A 6,000-nucleotide genomic window follows, 5' to 3' on the forward strand; every position below is an offset into this window, starting at 1 on the left:
CAGGAAAAGAGGGAGGAGATGAGGTGGAGAGGTAGGCAGAGGTCAGACCACGCAGGGCCAGGGAACTCAAGATGAGCATTTGACCGACCAGACGGTTACGCGGTGCAGATGGCCAGCTCTCTGGCTCAGGGGAGAAGGAGCCGGAGCCTGCAAAGGGAAAGAAGTAGAGGACTAGTCAGTCTGCCAGGAGGGAGTAGTGAGAGAAATAGTGGGAGGGATTTGGTGTGAAGGCTGGAGGTAGAATGCAGAGGCTGGGTTGTGTGCATGTGTGGCTTACCTGTGTGTCCAAGGTGGGAGGAGCGTGCACTGGAAAGGGAGGAATCAGAAGTAAGTGGGTGGGTGGTGGCACTTGGAATCAGGACCAGAGGACAAGTTAAGGTCAGGGCTTGAGGAATCAGAGCTCTTCTATGTAAACTGAAGATGCCCGGTAGATTGGCATTCTCTAAGATTGAATGCCAATATGCATTCCCTGCGATGCAGTGATTCTGCCAGCCATAAACCCTGGAGTCAGTCATGTTCACCGGCACTAGGAGACCCAGGAGAATGTTCACAGCAGCAATGTCTATATACCTAAATTCAGAACCACCAAAATGTCCATCAAGAACACAGTAGAGGACTGGGGATGTGGCTCAAGCCGGTAGCGGGCTCACCTGGCAGCCCGGGTTCAATCCTCAGCACCACATACAAAGATGTTGTGTCCGCCGAAAACTAAAAAAAAATAAATAAATATTAAAATTCTCTCTCTCTCTCTCTCTCTAAAAAAAAAAAGAAAGAACACAGTAGATTGGGCCTAGGGGTAGCTCAGTGGTAGGTAGAGCACTTGCCTAGTGCGTTAGAGCCCTGGGTTCCATCCCTAGCACCCCCCAACACACACACTCATGAGTACAGTGGCTAAATGGTGATGGTGCATTAGGCCATGGAATACTGAGCAGCACTGAGGGTGGACAAGAGCACACACAGGTACTTGTGTGAAAGCACGACTCCATGCACACGGCATTCCAAGGCAAGCTGCTGCAGTGTTCAGGATGCATCATGGGTAGTAACTGGTACAGAAAAACTCTTCTCTATAAAACTCAGAGTAGTGGGCTAGACAGCTAAGCTCAGGCGGAGGCCAGAAGGTTTCTGCAGTTGCTGATGGACCGTGATGTCCTGTTTCTTCATCTGAGGATCATCTTAAAATTTTTGTTCAATTATTCGTTTGTGTTGTGCAGTTTCCCTAAGTTTTAGTTTGCAAGGGGAGACCATGTTAAGGAGGGAGATGTGGGGGCGGAAACAAGTAACAGTTTGAAGCTCAAGGAAGACTGGCTGAGATCCACAATTACCAGTTTGAAAAGGCTCCACCTCTTGGGAACAAGGTCAGCCCCGCCTGGGGGAGGGGACGCTAGACCTTGGACATACTCCTCTCTACACCACCAGACTGATCCCTGCGTGTTGCCGTGGGATGCGGTGGTCCCTGTTGGAGAAGCAGGGCCACCACCTTAGGTACAGGCACCGCCCCCAGGGACAAGACAGCCTCCTCTCCAGTCCTGCCTGGAGACAGCTGTCCAGGGGTCTAGGCCTGGACCCACGCCAGGGTTGTCATGGAGATTGCAGCGGGCTGCGGAGTTAAAAACAGGACCCTGCAAAGCCTGAGGCTCCCACCCACCTCAACCTCTCCCACAATCCTGGTGCTTCCCAGGTGCAACAAGAGCCTCTTTTCATTTCCTGAGTGCCTCCCAAATGCGCGCGCTGAATTGCCCTCTGCTGGTCTCACTGTGGCCGGGTTTCATAGATGTGCTAATTTAAGAGAGGCTGGCAGCTCCGGGCCACCTGATCTCTGCAACTCCCCTCCCCTTATTGCTCCCTTTACACAACACCCGAGTTTTCCTCTTTCCTCCTCACCTCTGTGTTTGCCACAAATATTTGGTGCTATGGGTAGAGTGGTTTGGCAAATGGGCAAGATAATCCCTTGCCCTCGTGGAGTTTCTGATCTAGTGGGAGGGGAGGCCGAGCACAGGTGGTCCAGGGTCGGCCGCAGTAAGGATGATTGATACCCAGAGCTTGGCCTTGTCTCCATGCCAATCCAATAAGAAGGACAAGGTTTCGAGAAAAAGGGAAAAGAAGTCTTTGCTAGCAAAGGAGAAGCCAGGGGACTCCTGTCCCCGAGGCTGTGCTTCTGTCAGGGGAACAGAGGCGTTTAAAGAGGCAGTTCAAAGGCCACACGGCAGCTGCGCCCTGTGGGCAGTCGTGATTCATCTGCAGCCTTGCCAGCTGTTTCTTAGGTCCTCAGGGGCCCACTGCAAAGTCTGGGCTCCATTCTTGTCCTCTGTGAACCAAAGGACAGATAACTCGGCCTAGGATGGGAAAAGGTTAATCTTTCTTCCGCCATGGTTATGGAGAGAGAAAGGGGAAAGCGGGTGGGGTGTCAGTTTAAAAATAAACCACAGCGACACGGCAGTGATATGTTCAAGGGCGAGGTGGGCCTGTGGCACAGTGCTGAAGACGGAAGGCAGTTTTAGCTAGGGAGGACAGGGCAGGAGGCTGGGCTCCGCGCGGAGTGCCGGGAGCAGGGGAAACTCTACCAAGTGGCACGTGCAAATGCCCTGAGCCCAGGAAGAGAAGAGAGGGTGTTGGCGGGGCCGAAGAAGCCGGAGAGCCGTCCTCTAGGGGGAGAGGGGCATGCAGAGCCTTGTGGCCGGGGGTTCGTGTGCCTGTTAGGGTCAGCGGGGGGAGGCCTGGGTTTATTCCGGAGGACGTGAGGAGCCACCTGGGCGGCTTTGGAGGCAGGGGACTGGACACCGGCGACGACGTGAAGCGGAAGAGCCAACGAGGCGGCGGTAGCCCCGGACCGGCAGCCCCGCCTGTCCCTGGGCGCCAGGCCCCGCCCCTGCCCGGGCCGCCTCCCGCGGGCCCAGCGCACCTGCGCCCGGGCCTCCTCCCCGCCCGCCCGGTCTCCCAGGCATCCGGCCTGGCCTCCACGGGTCCCGCAGGGATTTTTCCAACACACTAATCAGATCATGTGACTCTCCTTAAAACTTTTCAGTGCTTCTCAGTGCACTCGGAACGACTCCAAGCGCAGCCTGCACCCGGAGGCCCCGCACTTCCCGGCGCAGGGCGCTGGCCTCCAAGCCGCCTTTGCTGCCCAAACCAAGCCATCAAATCCCTCGCAAGCCACAGCCCCCTTACCGTCTTCTGCTTCAGTTTCTTTTCTAGCATGCCCATTCCTGAATTCTTATTTTTTAAAGAAAGAATCCTGGCCTTTGCAATGGATGACAAAATGACATAGGTACATACCCCAGGGAATTCAGAACAGCTAGCTCTCCAACAAAAATGTTCACAGTGATGTTTACAACAGCACTATTCCCCATGGCAAAAGATGGAAGCGGCCCAAACGTTCACCAACAGATAAATAAAATATAGTTTATTCGTGTAATGGAATATTATTCAGCCACAAAAAGGAATGATTCGCCTCTTCACCTACAACATGGGTGTTTCTGGAAAACATGAGGCTAGGGGCCGCAGTTGTGGCTCAGTGGTAGAGTGCTTGCCTAGCATGCATGAGGCACTGGGTTCAATCCCCAACACCACATTAAAAATAAATAATAAAAATAAAGGTATTGTGTCCATCTACAACTTAAAAAAAAAGAGGCTAAGTGGAAGCAGCTGCTGCAAAAGACCACAGGTTTTATAATGTCATTTATATTAGACACACACAGTAGGCGAATCCGGAGCCGGCAGACGGGAACCAGGCGTGACTGCTTAGACCATGGGCCTGGACAGCATGGATGGTTGCGCCACATTGTGAATATACTTGCTACTATGACCACTAAATCGTACACTTTGAAAGAGTTAAAATTGTCAGTTTTATGTTCTATGTATTTTACCAAATAAAAAAGTTAGAACACATACACACACATACACTACCAGCTTTGAAATATTAGAGATACATCTGATTGCCTCTTCCTTCTCAAATGGAACCCCACCCCCAATTGATTATATTTTCCATAGATGTTTTTAGATTTTTACTCCTTATGTATATATTCTTTAAAATATAGTATTACTGACCAGATTTTTTTTTTTAAATCATGCTTCTGATCCACTATCATTTCTCCTCTTTGTGAAGTCAAAAACCTTAGTGAGACTCACTAGCTTTGAAACTAGTGTCTCATTTTCATCTTCTGTAGAAGGGGAAAATAATGTTATCTATTTCAAAAGGTAAGGAGAAATATGGGCTCATTTTAATTTTTTTTAGTTGTTGATGGATCTTTATTTTCTTTATTAATATGTGGTGCTGAGACTCGAACCCAGTGCCCCCCACATGCTAGGCAAACACTCTACCACTGAGCCACAACCCCAGCCCTAGGCTCATATTTTTAAAGCACTTAGAAGAATCAGCTATTTTCATTAAGCCAGGCAGAGTGGCACATGCCTGTAATCCCTGAGACTCGGGAGGCTGAGGCAGGAAGATCCTAAGTCTGAGGCCAGTCTGGGCAACTTAGCAAGTCCTTGTCTCAAAATAAATGAAAAGGACTGGGGATGTAGCTCAGTGGTAAAGTGCCCCCTGAGTTCAATCCCCAGGGCCAAAAAATATAAATAAGCTTTATAATATTCGTTTTATTGTCAGTATCCCCACTTAATTCATTTCCCCTTTACTTTTTTTTTTTTTTTAATATAGAACACATTCGAAGGTTTCAAACTCGGAAATTACAAAAGGATGAAGTGTAGTGTAGTTAAGTTTCAGTCCTGGGAACAGGACTTTGTTGCCAGATTCTTCTCTGGTCCTCCAGTTCTTCAGCGCGGCCAGAGCGCACAGAGCAGGCCAGGCTGTTCTTCACCCTGCCCGCCCGCTGCCCCCATCACTGCTTGGATACTTTCCACATCTTTACACAGTGGGCATCTTCAGTCTGTTTATGAAGGCTAGGACTCCACTGGCTAGATCAGTCATGGATTTGTCACTCACACCTCCTGGATGGGCATCTAGATTGTTTTGAGCCATTTGCAGAGATGTGCCATACTAGCGAGTAACCTGGTACAGACATAATTTTGCATGTTTCTGATCTCTCTTAAGGAGAAATTCCTGGAATTGCTGGCTTGTGCTTGTACATAGCTCATCCCAGCTAAGTATAAAAGGAACTGTTCGCCCACTCACTTGCCAACAATGTTTGGCATGAATGGAACCTACAAGAAACAGAGTCAAGCACAGGTATACACCTGCAACATGCCTTTTCTGTGGAACGTGAGGTTTCTGGGATGTGGTCATGCTGTTCCATCCTGCAGGTTTCCACCGAAGCACTCGCCTCCTAGAAGACTTCATGAATCACCCCAACTCCCAGTGTGAGCTCAGCCCAGAGCCCCTCTCTTCCTGCATTCCTATAGCATCCAACTTCCTGCATCAGAGCAGTCCCGCACCCCCACTGGCTGGTTTGTCTGCCAGTGGATGGTGATCTCCTGGGACAGGGTGCAGTGGCCTCTGTTTTGGACACTGTCCTTCCAGTACCAAGGACAGAGCTAGCCCATAGTAGGTGCTCAGTAAATACTGGCCACTTTCGATGAAATGAATATATGCAAGGGCTTATCACAGAGAAGGAAACGAGGCCTGGAGAATAGATTCGCTTGCCCAGACTGCCAAAGGAAGGCTGGAGCCAGGTTCAAATCCAGCATGCCAGTACTTTCTGAAGACTGTCGCTGCATTCAACACCCTCCCCCACCTGCCCTCTGGCCCAGCACAGTGCCTGGCACAGACAGGGCTTGATCAATGAGTATTTGTTGAAAGAATGAATGAATACGTGCATCTGCTGGGGAGTGGGGGATGGCTGCATTCAGCCTCCCGGGCCCGAAGCCCCCTCCGTCTCCTAGCGGCCGTCTCCCCCGCACAGGTCCCAGGAGCCACAGCTGCCCTGCCTCCCGGCTCCCGGTCCCCGGTCCTCCGCTTCCGGCTTCCCAGACAGTCTTTCCTCTTCCAGGCTCCGACCAAAGGCCGAGTTTCCGGGGGGAAGGCTTAGGCGGTGACACCGAGCCCAG

The sequence above is a fragment of the Marmota flaviventris genome, chromosome 18 (assembly GCF_047511675.1).
Source record: "Marmota flaviventris isolate mMarFla1 chromosome 18, mMarFla1.hap1, whole genome shotgun sequence".
Classification (NCBI taxonomy): domain Eukaryota; kingdom Metazoa; phylum Chordata; class Mammalia; order Rodentia; family Sciuridae; genus Marmota; species Marmota flaviventris.